The sequence below is a fragment of the Scardinius erythrophthalmus genome (assembly GCF_964197995.2).
Source record: "Scardinius erythrophthalmus genome assembly, chromosome: 18".
Lineage (NCBI taxonomy): Eukaryota > Metazoa > Chordata > Actinopteri > Cypriniformes > Leuciscidae > Scardinius > Scardinius erythrophthalmus.
Window position 1 is genome coordinate 21,391,525 of NC_138238.1, and position 19,406 is coordinate 21,410,930.

Genomic DNA, 19,406 nt, shown 5'->3' on the forward strand with positions numbered 1-19,406 from the left:
ACTCTCAAGATCAATAATTATCAAAAAAAAGTTGAACTTTTGCATTTTTCGCATGGGTATATTGGGTCATAAAGAAAATGGGCGTGGCAAAATGCACTCAAAAGCCTATAAATCCTAAACGAAAACTCAGAACTTCACGAAAATTGGTGAGCTTATGTGCCATAACATCATTAACAAGCATGCAAAATTTCATGGAGATCGGACTATAGATGGTGCTATAACTGTTAAAAAGCTTTAAAAAACACATATTTCCTATGGTAAATTGCCTGTATTGGCTGTAAATGGACTTTTCCATCTATTATTTCAGTGGTTAAAAGCTTTCTAAATAAATCTTAATGTCTTAAATGCTTATGTGCCTAAAGGCCTTAAATGCTTGAACCCCGATAAATGCTGCTTGCAGCTTTAATTAGGGGTTCAAGCACGAAGTGCTGAAACCCTATTGTAATTGTGCTGATTTTTATTATTATTAGGGGTTCAAGCACGAAGTGCTGAAACCCTATTGTAATTGTACTGATTTTTAGGGGTTCAAGCACGAAGTGCTGAAACCCTATTGTAATTGTGCTGATTTTTATTATTATTATTATTATTATTATTCTGCCGTAAAACGCATCGTGCAGCCCAAACCGTAAGAGCTGGAACTTTGAAACTTTGACAGATGGTAGTACAAAAATCGAGGAAAGGTTCAGAGATTATGACCCCGATTGGCCCATAGGTGGCGCTATAACAACCAAAAGCGCGAACCTGCTCATAACTCCTAGACCGTATGTCGTAGACTCAAGTGTCTTATATCATTGGAAAGCTGGACGCCTGACGAACAAAACGTATATCTCCGATTTCATTTCCGCCATGATAGATTTTCCGCCATTTTGAATTTTGTCAAAAATCTACTTTTGCGAACTAGTCCCTGGTTTTTTGCCCGATTGGAACCAAACTAGTGCAGAAATGTTCTCTGGAGACTGAATATCAATAATTATCGAAAAAAAGTGGAAATTTCGATTCACGGTCGCTAAGGGGCGCCAAAACGTACGTTGTGGGAGGGGCCTATTTTACTAAAATGGCTATAACTCCCGATGTAAATGAGGTATCTTCACCAAACTTGGTACACATGTGTATGAGCTTACTCTGGGGTCACAGTAAAAAAATCGCGACGATTGGCCTCATGGTGGCGCTATAAAATGAAAAAAACATAAAACAGGCTATAACCACCTGACCGTTAGTTCGATTGACTTGAAAATTGGTATGCAGTGTCTTGGTCCAAGGTGCCATGTATGTGTATGAGGACATTGGCGTATCTCAAAAAACATGGCCGCCATTGGCCAACGAAGTTTGAGCACCTATTAGACAAGGTTAACGGAGGCCGATCGGAACGAAACTCAATGGGCATGTTCGGCTCATGGCCCTAAAGGTCTGTAAGAATTTTGAAAGAAATCGGCCACTAGTTGGCGCTAACGAGTTTTACGGCTCTGTAATCACGTGGTGTTACAAATATCCACACAATATGCATATCATTTGATAGATCTCCTCATCCTGAACAACTTTGCCTCAAGAACCATTGCTGTCAATCAAACTGTTCATTAATTATTCATTAATATGTTAAAAACCTACTTTTGCGAACTAGTCCTAGGTTTTTTGCCCGATCGGAACCAGACCAGTCTAGGACAATTCTCTGGACTCTCTAGATCAATAATTATCAAAAAAAAGTTGAACTTTTGCATTTGGATGGCTGTAATAGGGTAATTTATAAAATGGGCGTGTCAAAATACATTAAAAAGCCTATAAATCCTAAATAAAAACTCAGAACTTCACAAAAATTGGTAAGCATATGTGACATAACATCATTAACAAGCATGAAAAATTCTATGGAGATCGGACGATAGGTGGCGCTATAACTGTTAAAAAGCTTTAAAATCATATATTTCCTATGGTAAACTGCCTGTATTGGCTGTAAATGGTCTTTTCCATCTCTGATCATATAATTTTCATATCATAATGTTCAAAACTAGTGCAATACAATTCTCTGGACTCACTAGATCAATAATTGTCAGAAAAAGTTGAACTACTTCATTTGGATAGCTATAATAGGTTCACTTCAAAATCTGGCCTTTACCAAGTGTCCCCGAAAGCCTATATCTCTTTAATCAATGCTCAGACCTTCTTAAAAACAAGTCAGAACGTGTGAAATATCACCCTGAACAAGCATGAAAATTTTCAGACAGATCGGACAAAATTTGCCTCTATAACAGTTAAAAAGGTGAAAATGATATGAATTAATGGCATGTTAAGCCAATAAGTGGTATTTTACTGCCCCCTGCTGTTTAAAATAGTCATTTTCTCATATTGGTATTGGTATCAGCCATGGTAAATCATGATAAATGATGGTGTGTGTGTGTGTGTGTGTGTGTGTGTGTGTGTGTGTGTGTGTGTGTGTGTGTGTGTGTGTGTGTGTGTGTGTGGTACAAATATAACAAAGGTTTTATTTTCCAACATGAAAACAAACATAACAGAGTGCTAGTGCACAAACAATAACCGACAATGATAATGGATGAGAGGGGAACTTAAATACACAGATCAAGACAAGGACAACAGGTGACGGTTATGATGATGAGGAGCAGGTGATGACGAGGAGGGTGATGAGGAGCAGGTGCAGGTGATGACGACAGATGGTGAATGTGATGAAGACAAAAGGTGAATGTGATGAAGGTGAATGTGACACCAATATCACTGAAACATTTGTGTGTGTGTGTGTGTGTGTGTGTGTGTGTGTGTGTGTGTGTAGCATTATTGTGTGTAGCATATGTAGCAAGTATGCATTATTGAGTTAACATGGAAACACTGGTTTGCTTTAGTGCAGAAAACTGGTCAAAATCATGAGGTTTAAAGTGAAAGTGAGCCAATAAGTGGTCTTCTACTGCCCTCTGCTGGCCATTCTACTTATTAATTAAATTTTTCCACATGTGCTTGCATTTATACTTGAATACACACTAAAAATCACTTATATAGCAATAACTATTATAACAATCATATTTTGTCAGTGTTAATCACTTTATTTGCACTGACACTTCAAATAATTGCTAGTAATGTGGTAAATCATGGTAAATCATGGTTAACTATGCTGTGTGTGTGTGTGTGTGTGTGTGTAAGCATGCATTGAGTTAACATGGATAAACTGGTTTGCTTTAGTGCAGAAAACTGGTTTAAAGTGAAAGTGAGCCAATAAGTGGTCTTCTACTGCCCTCTGCTGGCCATTCTACTTATTAATGAAATATTTCAACATGTGCTTGCATTCATACTTGAATACACACTAAAAAAATCACTTATATAGCAATAACTATTATAACACAATCATATTTTGTCAGTGTTAACCACTTTATTTGCACTGACACTTCAAATAATTGCTAGTAATGTGATAAATCAGGCTAGAAACATGGTAAATCAAAGTAAATAATCCTAGATTGTCGTTTATCTCCTGGTAAATAATACTAGAACGTGGTATATCATGGTAAATCATGGTTAACTATGCTGTGTGTGTATGTGTGTGTGTGTGTGTGTGTGTGTGTGTGTGTGTGTGTGTGTGTGTGTGTGTGTGTGTTTGTGTGTGTGTGTGTGTGTGTGTGTGTGTGTGTGTGTGTGTGTGTGTGTGTGTGTGTGTAAGCATGCATTGAGTTAACATGGAAAAACTGGTTTGCTTTAGTGCAGAAAACTGGTTTAAAGTGAAAGTGAGCCAATAAGTGGTCTTCTACTGCCCTCTGCTGGCCAGTCTACTTAATAATGAAATATTTTACATGTGCTTTTGCATTCATACTTGGACACACACTAAAAATCACGTATATAACTAACTATTATAACACAATAATATTTTGTCAGTGTTCATCACCTCATTTGCACTGACACTTCACATATTTGCTAGTAATGTGGTTAATCATGCTAGAAACATTGTAAATCATAGTAAATAATACTGAAATGAGGTGTATCAAGGTAAATCATGCTAGAATCCTAATAAATCATTCTGGAACATGGTATATGATAGTAAATCATGCTAGAATCATATTAAATAATTCTAGAATGTGGCAAATCGTTGTGGGAGGAGCCTATTTTACTCAAATGGCTATAACTCAAGAAGTAAATGAGATATCTTCACCAAACTCAGTACACATGTGTATGGGTTCAATTTGAGGTCACAGTAAACAATTCTATGGAGATCGGAGCATAGGTGGCGCTATAACTGTTAAAAAGCTTTAAAACCATATATATCCCATGGCAAATTGCCTGTATTGGCTGTAAATGGTCTTTTCCATCTATTATGTCAGTGGTTACATGCTTGCTAAATAAATCTTAATAACTTTTGATGCTTTTGTGCTTAAATGCCTTAAAGGCCTTAACTGCTTGAACCCCGATAAATGCTGCTTGCAGCTTTAATTATTAGGGGTTCAAGCACGAAGTGCTGAAACCCTATTGTAATTGTGCTGATTTTTATTATTATTATTATTATTATTATTCTGCCGTAAAACGCATCGTGCAGCCCAAACCGTAAGGGCTAGAGCTTTGAAACTTTGCCATATGGTAGTACAAAAATCGAGGAGAGGTTCAGAGATTATGACCCCGATTGGCCCATAGGTGGCGCTATAGCAACCAAAAGCGCGAAACTGCTCATAACTCCTAGACCGTATGTCGCAGACTCAAGTGTCTTATATCATTGGAAAGCTGGACGCCTGACGAACAAAACGTATATCTCCGATTTCATTTCCGTCATGATAGATTTTCCGCCATTTTGAATTTTGTCGAAAATCTACTTTTGCGAACTAGTCCCTGGTTTTTTGCCCGATCGGAGCCAAACCAGTGCAGAAATGTTCTCTGGAGTCTGAAGATCAATAATTATCGAAAAAATGTTGAAATTTCGATTCATGGACGCTAGGGGGCGCAAAATAATCGTTGTGGGAGGAGCCTATTTTACTAAAATGGCTATAACTTAAAAAGTAAATAAGATAGCTTCACCAAACTCGGTACACATGTGTATGGGTTCATTCTGGGGTCACAGTAAAAAAATCGCGACGATTGAACACTAGGTGGCGCTATAACATGAAAAAAACATGAAAAGGGCTATAACCACCTGACCATTAGTCCGATTGACTTGAAAATTGGTATGCAGTGTCTTGGTCCAAGGTGCCATGTATGTCTATGAGGACATTGGCGTATCTCAAAAAACATGGCCGCCATTGGCCAATGAAGTTGAGCACCTATTAGACAAGGTTAACGGAGGCCGATCGGAACGAAACTCGATGGGCATGTTCGACTCATGGCCCTAGAGGTCTGTAAGAATTTTGAAAGAAATCGGCCACTAGTTGGCGCTAACGAGTTTTTTGGCTCTGTAATCACGTGGTGTTACACTTATCGTCACAAAAAGCATATCATTTGATATATCTGCTCATGCTGAACAACTTTGCCTCAAGAACCATTTCTGTCAATCAAACAGTTAATTAAATATTCATGAATATGTTAAAAACCTACTTTTGCGAACTAGTCCCTGGTTTTTCGCCCGATCGGAACCAAACCAGTCTAGGACAATTCTCTGGACTCTCTAGATCAATAATTATCAAAAAAAGTTGAACTTTTGCATTTGGATGGCTGTAATAGGGTCATTTATAAAATGGGCGGGGCAAAATAAATAAAAAAGCCTATAAATCATAAATAAAAACTCAGAACTTCACAAAAATTGGTGAACATATGTGAAATAACATCATTAACAAGCATGCCAAATTTTATGGAGATCGGACCAAAGGTGGCGCTATAACTGTTAAAAGCTTTAAAACCATATATTTCCTATGGTAAATGGTCTTTTTCATCTATTATGTCAGTAGTTACATGCTTGCTAAATAAATCTTAATAACTTTTGATGCTTTTATGCTTAAAGGCCTTAAAGGCCTTAATTGCTTGAACCCCGATAAACGCTGCTTGCAGCTTTAATTATTAGGGGTTCAAGCACGAAGTGCTGAAACCCTATTGTAATTGTGCTGATTTTTATTAGGGGTTCAAGCACGAAGTGCTGAAACCCTATTGTAATTGTGCTGATTTTTAGGGGTTCAAGCACGAAGTGCTGAAACCCTATTGTAATTGTACTGATTTTTATTATTATTATTATTATTATTCTCCCCTAAAACGCATCGTGCAGCCCAAACCGTAAGAGCTGGAACCTTGAAACTTGGCCAAATGGTAGTCCTCAATTTGGGGAGAACCTATCAAAGTATGACCCAGATTGGCCCATAGGTGGCGCTATAGCAACCAAAAGCGCGGAACTGCTCATAACTCCTAGACCGTATGTCGTAGACTCAAGTGTCCTATATCATTGGAAAGCTGGACGCCTGAAGGTCAAAACGTATATCTCCGATTTTATTTCAGGTATGCAAATTTTTCCGCCATTTTGAATTTTGTCAAAAACCTACTTTTGCGAACTAGTCCCTGGTTTTTCACCCGATCGGAACCAAAGCAGTGCAGAAATGTTCTTTGGAGTCTGAAGATCAATAATTATCGAAAAAAAGTCGAAATTTCGATTCCTGGTCGCTAGGGGGTGATAAATTAATGTTGTGGGAGGAGCCTATTTTACTAAAATGGCTATAACTCGAAAAGGAAATGAGATATCTTCACCAAACTTGGTACACATGTGTAAGAGTTCAATCTGGGGTCATAGTAAAAAAATGTCGACGATTGATCACTAGGTGGCGCTATAACATGAAAAAAAACATGAAAAGGGCTATGACCACGTGACCGTTTGTCCGATTGACTTGAAAATTGGTATGCAGTGTCTTGGTCCAAGGTGCCATGTATGTCTATGAGGACTTTGGCGTATCTCGAAAAACATGGCCGCCATCGACCAATGAAATTTGAGCACCTATTAGACAAGGTTAACGGAGGCCGATCGGAACGAAACTCGATGGGCATGTTCAACTCATGGCCCTAGAGGTCTGTAAGAATTTTGAAAGAAATCGGCCACTAGTTGGCGCTAACGAGTTTTATGGCTCTGTAATCACGTGGTGTTACACTTATTGTCACAAAATGCATATCATTTGATAGATCTGCTCATGCTGAACAACTTTGCCTCAAGAACCATTGCTGTCAATCAAACCGTTCATTAAATATTCGCAATTATGTTAAAAACCTACTTTTGCGAACTAGTCCTAGGTTTTTTGCCCGATCGGAACAAGACCAGTCTAGGGTAATTCTCTGGACTCTCTAGATCAATAATTATCAAAAAAAGTTCAACTTTAGCATTTTTCGCATGGGTATATTGGGTCATAATGAAAATGGGCGTGGCAAAATGCATTTAAAAGCCTATAAATCCTAAACGAAAACTCAGAACTTCACAAAAATTGGTGAGCATATGTACCATAACAGTCTAAACAAGCATGTAAAATTTCATGAAGATCGTACGATAGGTGGCGCTATAACTGTTAAAAAGCTTTGAAAACCATATATTTCCTATGGTAAATTGCCTGTTTTGGCTGTAAATGGTCTTTTCCATCTATTATTTCAGTGGTTAAAAGCTTTACAAATAAAACTTAATGTCTTAAATGCTTATGTGCTTAAAGGCCTTAAATGCTTGAACCCCGATAAATGCTGCTTGTTATTATTATTATTATTATTATTCTGCCGTAAAACGCATCGTGCAGCCCAAACCGTAAGAGCTGGAACTTTGAAACTTTGACAGATGGTAGTACAAAAATCGAGGAAAGGTTCAGAGATTATGACCCCGATTGGCCCATAGGTGGCGCTATAACAACCAAAAGCGCGAAACTGCTCATAACTCCTAGACCGTATGTCGTAGACTCAAGTGTCTTATATCATTGGAAAGCTGGACGCCTGACGAACAAAACGTATATCTCCGATTTCATTTCCGCCATGATAGATTTTCCGCCATTTTGAATTTTGTCAAAAATCTACTTTTGCGAACTAGTCCCTGGTTTTTTGCCCGATTGGAACCAAACTAGTGCAGAAATGTTCTCTGGAGACTGAATATCAATAATTATCGAAAAAAAGTGGAAATTTCGATTCACGGTCGCTAAGGGGCGCCAAAACGTACGTTGTGGGAGGGGCCTATTTTACTAAAATGGCTATAACTCCCGATGTAAATGAGGTATCTTCACCAAACTTGGTACACATGTGTATGAGCTTACTCTGGGGTCACAGTAAAAAAATCGCGACGATTGGCCTCATGGTGGCGCTATAAAATGAATAAAACATAAAACAGGCTATAACCACCTGACCGTTAGTCCGATTGACTTGAAAATTGGTATGCAGTGTCTTGGTCCAAGGTGCCATGTATGTGTATGAGGACATTGGCGTATCTCAAAAAACATGGCCGCCATCGGCCAACGAAGTTTGAGCACCTATTAGACAAGGTTAACGGAGGCCGATCGGAACGAAACTCAATGGGCATGTTCGGCTCATGGCCCTAAAGGTCTGTAAGAATTTTGAAAGAAATCGGCCACTAGTTGGCGCTAACGAGTTTTACGGCTCTGTAATCACATGGTGTTACAAATATCCACACAATATGCATATCATTTGATAGATCTCCTCATCCTGAACAACTTTGCCTCAAGAACCATTGCTGTCAATCAAACTGTTCATTAATTATTCATTAATATGTTAAAAACCTACTTTTGCGAACTAGTCCTAGGTTTTTTGCCCGATCGGAACCAGACCAGTCTAGGACAATTCTCTGGACTCTCTAGATCAATAATTATCAAAAAAAAGTTGAACTTTTGCATTTGGATGGCTGTAATAGGGTAATTTATAAAATGGGCGTGTCAAAATACATTAAAAAGCCTATAAATCCTAAATAAAAACTCAGAACTTCACAAAAATTGGTCAGCATATGTGACATAACATCATTAACAAGCATGAAAAATTCTATGGAGATCGGACAATAGGTGGCGCTATAACTGTTAAAAAGCTTTAAAATCATATATTTCCTATGGTAAACTGCCTGTATTGGCTGTAAATGGTCTTTTCTATCTCTGATCATATAATTTTCATATCATAATGTTCAAAACTAGTGCAATACAATTCTCTGGACTCACTAGATCAATAATTGTCGAAAAAAGTTGAACTACTTCATTTGGATAGTTATAATAGGTTCACTTCAAAATCTGGCCTTTACCAAGTGTCCCCGAAAGCCTATATCTCTTTAATCAATGCTCAGACCTTCTTAAAAACAAGTCAGAACGTGTGAAATATCACCCTGAACAAGCATGAAAATTTTCAGACAGATCGGACAAAATTTGCCTCTATAACAGTTAAAAAGGTGAAAATGATATGAATTAATGGCATGTTAAGCCAATAAGTGGTATTTTACTGCCCCCTGCTGTTTAAAATAGTCATTTTCTCATATTGGTATTGGTATCAGCCATGGTAAATCATGATAAATGATGGTGTGTGTGTGTGTGTGTGTGTGTGTGTGTGTGTGTGTGTGTGTGTGTGTGTGTGTGTGTGTGGTACAAATATAACAAAGGTTTTATTTTCCAACATGAAAACAAACATAACAGAGTGCTAGTGCACAAACAATAACCGACAATGATAATGGATGAGAGGGGAACTTAAATACACAGATCAAGACAAGGACAACAGGTGACGGTTATGATGATGAGGAGCAGGTGATGATGAGGAGGGTGATGAGGAGCAGGTGCAGGTGATGACGACAGATGGTGAATGTGATGAAGACAGAAGGTGAATGTGATGAAGGTGAATGTGACACCAATATCACTGAAACATTTGTGTGTGTGTGTGTGTGTGTGTGTGTGTGTGTGTAGCATTATTGTGTGTAGCATATGTAGCAAGTATGCATTATTGAGTTAACATGGAAAAACTGGTTTGCTTTAGTGCAGAAAAATGGTCAAAATCATGAGGTTTAAAGTGAAAGTGAGCCAATAAGTGGTCTTCTACTGCCCTCTGCTGGCCATTGTACTTATTAATTAAATTTTTCCACATGTGCTTGCATTTATACTTGAATACACACTAAATATCACTTATATAGCAATAACTATTATAACACAATCATATTTTGTCAGTGTTAATCACTTTATTTGCACTGACACTTCAAATAATTGCTAGTAATGTGGTAAATCATGGTAAATCATGGTTAACTATGCTGTGTGTGTGTGTGTGTGTGTGTGTGTGTGTGTGTGTGTGTGTGTGTGTGTGTGTGTGTGTGTAAGCATGCATTGAGTTAACATGGATAAACTGGTTTGCTTTAGTGCAGAAAACTGGTTTAAAGTGAAAGTGAGCCAATAAGTGGTCTTCTACTGCCCTCTGCTGGCCATTCTACTTATTAATGAAATATTTCAACATGTGCTTGCATTCATACTTGAATACACACTAAAAAAATCACTTATATAGCAATAACTATTATAACACAATCATATTTTGTCAGTGTTAATCACTTTATTTGCACTGACACTTCAAATAATTGCTAGTAATGTGATAAATCAGGCTAGAAACATGGTAAATCAAAGTAAATAATACTAGATTGTCGTTTATCTCCTGGTAAATAATACTAGAACGTGGTATATCATGGTAAATCATGGTTAACTATGCTGTGTGTGTATGTGTGTGTGTGTGTGTGTGTGTGTGTGTGTGTGTGTGTGTGTGTGTGTGTGTGTGTGTGTGTGTAAGCATGCATTGAGTTAACATGGAAAAACTGGTTTGCTTTAGTGCAGAAAACTGGTTTAAAGTGAAAGTGAGCCAATAAGTGGTCTTCTAGTGCCCTCTGCTGGCCATTCTACTTAATAATGAAATATTTTACATGTGCTTTTGCATTCATACTTGGACACACACTAAAAATCACGTATATAACTAACTATTATAACACAATAATATTTTGTCAGTGTTCATCACCTCATTTGCACTGACACTTCACATAATTGCTAGTAATGTGGTTAATCATGCTAGAAACATTGTAAATCATAGTAAATAATACTGAAATGAGGTGTATCAAGGTAAATCATGCTAGAATCCTAATAAATCATTCTGGAACATGGTATATGATAGTAAATCATGCTAGAATCATATTAAATAATTCTAGAATGTGGCAAATCGTTGTGGGAGGAGCCTATTTTACTCAAATGGCTATAACTCAAGAAGTAAATGAGATATCTTCACCAAACTCAGTACACATGTGTATGGGTTCAATTTGAGGTCACAGTAAACAATTTTATGGAGATCGGACCATAGGTGGCGCTATAACTGTTAAAAAGCTTTAAAACCATATATATCCCATGGCAAATTGCCTGTATTGGCTGTAAATGGTCTTTTCCATCTATTATGTCAGTGGTTACATGCTTGCTAAATAAATCTTAATAACTTTTGATGCTTTTGTGCTTAAATGCCTTAAAGGCCTTAACTGCTTGAACCCCGATAAATGCTGCTTGCAGCTTTAATTATTATTATTATTATTATTATTCTGCCGTAAAACGCATCGTGCAGCCCAAACCGTAAGGGCTAGAGCTTTGAAACTTTGCCATATGGTAGTACAAAAATCGAGGAGAGGTTATCAAATTATGACCCCGATTGGCCCATAGGTGGCGCTATAGCAACCAAAAGCGTGAAACTGCTCATAACTCCTAGACCGTAAGTCATAGACTCAAGTGTCTTATATCATTGGAAAGCTGGACGCCTGACGAACAAAACGTATATCTCCGATTTTATTTCCGCCATGATAGATTTTCCGCCATTTTGAATTTTGTCAAAAACCTACTTTTGCGAACTAGTCCCTGGTTTTTTGCCCGATCGGAACCAAACCAGTGCAGAATTGTTCTCTGGAGTCTGAATATCAATAATTATCAAAAAAAAGTTGAAATTTCGATTCACGGTCGCTAGGGGGTGCAAAATTAATGTTGTGGGAGGAGCCTATTTTACTAAAATGGCTATAACTCCCGAAGTAAATGAGGTATTTTCACCAAACTTGGTACAAATGTGTATGAGTTCAATCTGGGGTCACAGTAAAAAAATAGCGGTGATTGGCCTCATGGTGGCGCTATAACATGAAAAAAACATAAAACAGGCTATAACCACCTGACCGTTAGTCCAATTGACTTGAAAATTGGTATGCAGTGTCTTGGTCCAAGGTGCCATGTATGTGTATGAGGACATTGGCGTATCTCAAAAAACATGGCCGCCATCGGCCAATGAAGTTTGAGCACCTATTAGACAAGGTTAACGGAGGTCGATCGGAACGAAACTCAATGGGCATGTTCGGCTCATGGCCCTAGAGGTCTGTAAGAATTTTGAAAGAAATCGGCCACTAGTTGGCGCTAACGAGTTTTACGGCTCTGTAATCATGTGGTGTTACAAATATCCACACAATATGCATATCATTTGATAGATCTCCTCATCCTGAACAACTTTGCCTCAAGAACCATTGCTGTTAATCAAACTGTTCATTAATTATTCACGAATATGTTAAAAACCTACTTTTGCGAACTAGTCCTAGGTTTTTTGCCCGATCGGAACCAGACTAGTCTAGGACAATTCTCTGGACTCTCTAGATCAATAATTATCAAAAAAAAGTTGAAGTTTTGCATTTGAATGGCTGTAATAGGGTTATTTATAAAATTGGTTTGGCAAAATACACTCAAAAGCCTATAAATCATAAATGAAAACTCAGAACTTCACAAAAATTGGTCAGCATATGTGACATAACATCATTAACAAGCATGAAAAATTCTATGGAGATCGGACGATAGGTGGCGCTATAACTGTTAAAAAGCTTTAAAATCATATATTTCCTATGGTAAACTGCCTGTATTGGCTGTAAATGGTCTTTTCCATCTCTGATCATATAATTTTCATATCATAATGTTCAAAACTAGTGCAATACAATTCTCTGGACTCACTAGATCAATAATTGTCAGAAAAAGTTGAACTACTTCATTTGGATAGCTATAATAGGTTCACTTCAAAATCTGGCCTTTACCAAGTGTCCCCGAAAGCCTATATCTCTTTAATCAATGCTCAGACCTTCTTAAAAACAAGTCAGAACGTGTGAAATATCACCCTGAACAAGCATGAAAATTTTCAGACAGATCGGACAAAATTTGCCTCTATAACAGTTAAAAAGGTGAAAATGATATGAATTAATGGCATGTTAAGCCAATAAGTGGTATTTTACTGCCCCCTGCTGTTTAAAATGGTCATTTTCTCATATTGGTATTGGTATCAGCCATGGTAAATCATGATAAATGATGGTGTGTGTGTGTGTGTGTGTGTGTGTGTGTGTGTGTGTGTGTGTGTGTGTGTGTGTGTGTGTGTGTGGTACAAATATAACAAAGGTTTTATTTTCCAACATGAAAACAAACATAACAGAGTGCTAGTGCACAAACAATAACCGACAATGATAATGGATGAGAGGGGAACTTAAATACACAGATCAAGACAAGGACAACAGGTGACGGTTATGATGATGAGGAGCAGGTGATGATGAGGAGGGTGATGAGGAGCAGGTGCAGGTGATGACGACAGATGGTGAATGTGATGAAGACAGAAGGTGAATGTGATGAAGGTGAATGTGACACCAATATCACTGAAACATTTGTGTGTGTGTGTGTGTGTGTGTGTGTGTGTAGCATTATTGTGTGTAGCATATGTAGCAAGTATGCATTATTGAGTTAACATGGAAACACTGGTTTGCTTTAGTGCAGAAAACTGGTCAAAATCATGAGGTTTAAAGTGAAAGTGAGCCAATAAGTGGTCTTCTACTGCCCTCTGCTGGCCATTCTACTTATTAATTAAATTTTTCCACATGTGCTTGCATTTATACTTGAATACACACTAAAAATCACTTATATAGCAATAACTATTATAACATAATCATATTTTGTCAGTGTTAATCACTTTATGTGCACTGACACTTCAAATTATTGCTAGTAATGTGGTAAATCATGGTAAATCATGGTTAACTATGCTGTGTGTGTGTGTGTGTGTGTGTGTGTGTGTGTGTGTGTGTGTGTGTGTGTGTGTGTGTGTGTGTGTGTGTGTGTGTAAGCATGCATTGAGTTAACATGGATAAACTGGTTTGCTTTAGTGCAGAAAACTGGTTTAAAGTGAAAGTGAGCCAATAAGTGGTCTTCTACTGCCCTCTGCTGGCCATTCTACTTATTAATGAAATATTTCAACATGTGCTTGCATTCATACTTGAATACACACTAAAAAAATCACTTATATAGCAATAACTATTATAACACAATCATATTTTGTCAGTGTTAACCACTTTATTTGCACTGACACTTCAAATAATTGCTAGTAATGTGATAAATCAGGCTAGAAACATGGTAAATCAAAGTAAATAATACTAGATTGTCGTTTATCTCCTGGTAAATAATACTAGAACGTGGTATATCATGGTAAATCATGGTTAACTATGCTGTGTGTGTATGTGTGTGTGTGTGTGTGTGTGTGTGTGTGTGTGTGTGTGTGTGTGTGTGTGTGTGTGTGTGTGTGTGTGTGTGTGTGTGTGTGTTTGTGTGTGTGTGTGTGTGTGTGTGTGTGTGTGTGTGTGTGTGTGTAAGCATGCATTGAGTTAACATGGAAAAACTGGTTTGCTTTAGTGCAGAAAACTGGTTTAAAGTGAAAGTGAGCCAATAAGTGGTCTTCTACTGCCCTCTGCTGGCCATTCTACTTAATAATGAAATATTTTACATGTGCTTTTGCATTCATACTTGGACACACACTAAAAATCACGTATATAACTAACTATTATAACACAATAATATTTTGTCAGTGTTCATCACCTCATTTGCACTGACACTTCACATATTTGCTAGTAATGTGGTTAATCATGCTAGAAACATTGTAAATCATAGTAAATAATACTGAAATGAGGTGTATCAAGGTAAATCATGCTAGAATCCTAATAAATCATTCTGGAACATGGTATATGATAGTAAATCATGCTAGAATCATATTAAATAATTCTAGAATGTGGCAAATCGTTGTGGGAGGAGCCTATTTTACTCAAATGGCTATAACTCAAGAAGTAAATGAGATATCTTCACCAAACTCAGTACACATGTGTATGGGTTCAATTTGAGGTCACAGTAAACAATTTTATGGAGATCGGACCATAGGTGGCGCTATAACTGTTAAAAAGCTTTAAAACCATATATATCCCATGGCAAATTGCCTGTATTGGCTGTAAATGGTATTTTCCATCTATTATGTCAGTGGTTACATGCTTGCTAAATAAATCTTAATAACTTTTGATGCTTTTGTGCTTAAATGCCTTAAAGGCCTTAACTGCTTGAACCCCGATAAATGCTGCTTGCAGCTTTAATTATTATTATTATTATTATTATTATTCTGCCGTAAAACGCATCGTGCAGCCCAAACCGTAAGGGCTAGAGCTTTGAAACTTTGCCATATGGTAGTACAAAAATCGAGGAGAGGTTATCAAATTATGACCCCAATTGGCCCATAGGTGGCGCTATAGCAACCAAAAGCGCGAAACTGCTCATAACTCCTAGACCGTAAGTCATAGACTCAAGTGTCTTATATCATTGGAAAGCTGGACGCCTGACGAACAAAACGTATATCTCCGATTTTATTTCCGCCATGATAGATTTTCCGCCATTTTGAATTTTGTCGAAAATCTACTTTTGCGAACTAGTCCCTGGGTTTTCGCCCGATCGGAAACAAACCAGTGCAGAATTGTTCTATGGAGTCTGAAGATCAATAATTATCGAAAAAAAGTTGAAATTTCGATTCATGGTTGCTAGGGGGTGCAAAATTAACGTTGTGGGAGGAGCCTATTTTACTAAAATGGCTATAACTCCAGAAGTAAAAGAGGTATTTTAACCAAACTTGGTACACATGTGTAAGAGGTCAATCTGAGGTCACAGTAAAAAAATCGCGGCGATTGGCCACATGGTGGCGCTATAACATGAAAAAAACATAAAACAGGCTATAACCACCTGACCGTTAGTCCGATTGACTTGAAAATTGGTATGCAGTGTCTTGGTCCAAGGTGCCATGTATGTCTATGAGGACATTGGCGTATCTCAAAAAACATGGCCGCCATCGGCCAATGAAGTTTGAGCACCGATTAGACAAGGTTAACGGAGGCCGATCGGAACGAAACTCGATGGGCATGTTCGTCTTATGGCCCTAGAGGTCTGTAAGAATTTTGAAAGAAATCAGCCACTAGTTGGCGCTAACGAGTTTTATGGCTCTGTAATCACGTGGTGTTACACTCATCCACACAATATGCATATCATTTGATAGATCTGCTCATGCTGAACAACTTTGCCTCAAGAACCATTGCTGTCAATCAAACCGTTCATTAAATATTCACGAATATGTCTAAAACCTACTTTTGCGAACTAGTCCTAGGTTTTTCGCCCGATCGGAACCAGACCAGTCTAGGACAATTCTCTGGACTCTCTAGATCAATAATTATCAAAAAAAAGTTGAACTTTTGCATTTGGATGGCTGTAATAGGGTCATTTATAAAATGGGCGTGGCAAAATACAGTCAAAAGCCTATAAATCATAAATGAAAATGCAGAACTTCACAAAAATTGGTCAGCATATGTGACATAACATCATTAACAAGCATGCAAAATTTTATGGAGATCGGACGATAGGTGGCGCTATAACTGTTAAAAAGCTTTAAAACCATATATTTCCTATGGTAAACTGCCTGTATTGGCTGTAAATGGTCTTTTCCATCTCTGATCATATAATTTTCATATCATAATGTTCAAAACTAGTGCAATACAATTCTCTGGACTCACTAGATCAATAATTGTCAGAAAAAGTTGAACTACTTCATTTGGATACCTATAATAGGTTCACTTCATAATGTAGCCTTTACCAAGTGTCCCCGAAAGCCTATATCTCTTTAATGAATTACTCAGACCTTCTTAAAAACAAGTCAGAACATGTGAAATATCACTCTAAACATGCATGAAAATTTTCAGACAGATCGGACAAAATTTGCCTCTATAACAGTTAAAAAGGTGAAAATGATATGAATATAATGGCATGTTAAGCCAATAAGTGATATTTTACTGCCCCCTGCTGTTTAAAATAGGAATTTTGTCATATTGTTCTATAATTTATATTTAGACTTTATAAAATCCCTATTTTAACATTTACAATTACATTTAGTCAAAATCTATCTGTTAAAGTATTAGTACTGACAGTTTGATCACATCATATAGTTCAACTGTCTGTATCTACAACATAATGTGTGTGTAGTCTTAGGTTTCTGAATAAATTCTGAATCGTCTGATTAATAGCTTACAAAGACTTTGTGAAATGTTAATTGACCATTCAAATATATTTTCATAATGACATATCCCAATAGCATTGAAAAAACAACAACAACAACATTTGTCTTTGTGTGTGTGTGTGTGTGTGTGTGTGTGTGTGTGTGTGTGTGTGTGTGTGTGTGTAAGCATGCATTAAGTTAAAATGGTAAAACTGGTTTGCTTTTGTCACAGTTGTGTTCTGTCTGAGTATTGTTGTCTCTGATCACATGTCTTCCTTTGTTCTGTTTTCCCGCCACTCCTTGGTTTCCACGGTAACTGTCATTTAGTGCATCTGTCACACCTGTTTCCTCGTTAGTCTTGTCAGCTGTGTCTTGTTTCCCTGATCAGTTCTCCCATGTATTTAAGCCCTGAGTTTTGCCTTGTTCTTTGTCAGTTCTATGCTGTAATTAGAGTGTGTTGCTGCCTGTTCCGATATCCTGAGTTTAATTCCTATTAAACCTGCATCTTGTATGTTCATCCTTGTCTCCGCGTGCCTTCCTGCAACCATTCCGTGTTTAGCTTTAGTGGAGAAAACTGGTGAAAATAATGAAATTTAAAGTGAACCTGAGCCAATAAGTGGTCTTCTAGTGCCCTCTGCTGGCCATTCTACTTATTAATGAAGTCTTTTCACAGGTGATTTTGCGTCACTCTAGACACTTATAAAATCACTTATATAACAATAACTATTATAACAAAATCATATTTTGTCAGTGTTTATCACTTCATTTGCACTGACACTTCACGTGTTGTAAATCATGGTAAATCACGCTAGAAGCATGGTAAATCATAGTAAATAAATCTAAAATGTGGTGTATCAAGGTAAATCATGCTAGAATCCTGATAAATCATTCTAGAACGTGGTATATTATGGTAAATCATGCTAGAACAGGGTAAATAATGGTAAACCATGGTAAATCATGGTAAACTATGCTAGAACAGGGTAAATCATGGTAAACCATGGTAAATCATGGTAAACCATGGTAAATCATGATAAACTATAGTAAATCATGCTACAATGTGGTATATCATGGTAAATCATGCTAGAACATGGTAAATCAAGGTAAACTAAGATAAATTCATGGTCAACTATGCTAGAACAGGGTAAATCATGGTAAATCATGGTAAATCATGCTAAAACATGGTATTTTCCATCTATGATGTCAGTGGTTACATGCTTGCTAAATAAAACTTGATGTCTTTTGATGTTTTTGTGCTTAAAGGCCTTAAAGGCCTTAACTGCTTGAACCCCGATAAATGCTGCTTGCAGCTTTAATTATTATTATTATTATTATTATTCTGCCGTAAAACGCATCGTGCAGCCCAAACCGTAAGGGCTAGAGCTTTGAAACTTTGCCATATGGTAGTACAAAAATCGAGGAGAGGTTATCAAATTATGACCCCGATTGGCCCATAGGTGGCGCTATAGCAACCAAAAGCGCGAAACTGCTCATAACTCCTAGACCGTAAGTCATAGACTCAAGTGTCTTATATCATTGGAAAGCTGGACGCCTGACGAACAAAACGTATATCTCCGATTTTATTTCCGCCATGATAGATTTTCCGCCATTTTGAATTTTGTCGAAAATCTACTTTTGCGAACTAGTCCCTGGTTTTTTGCCCGATCGGAACCAAACCAGTGCAGAATTGTTCTCTGGAGTCTGAATATCAATAATTATCAAAAAAAAGTTGAAATTTCGATTCACGGTCGCTAGGGGGTGCAAAATTAACGTTGTGGGAGGAGCCTATTTTACTAAAATGGCTATAACTCCAGAAGTAAAAGAGGTATTTTAACCAAACCTGGTACACATGTGTAAGACGTCAATATGAGGTCACGGTAAAAAAATCGCGGCGATTGGTCACATGGTGGCGCTATAACATGAAAAAAACATAAAACAGGCTATAACCACCTGACCGTTAGTCCGATTGACTTGAAAATTGGTATGCAGTGTCTTGGTCCAAGGTGCCATGTATGTCTATGAGGACATTGGTGTATCTCAAAAAACATGGCCGCCATCGGCCAATGAAGTTTGAGCACCTATTAGACAAGGTTAACGGAGGCCTATCGGAACGAAACTCGGTGGGCATGTTCGACTCATGGCCCTAGAGGTCTGTA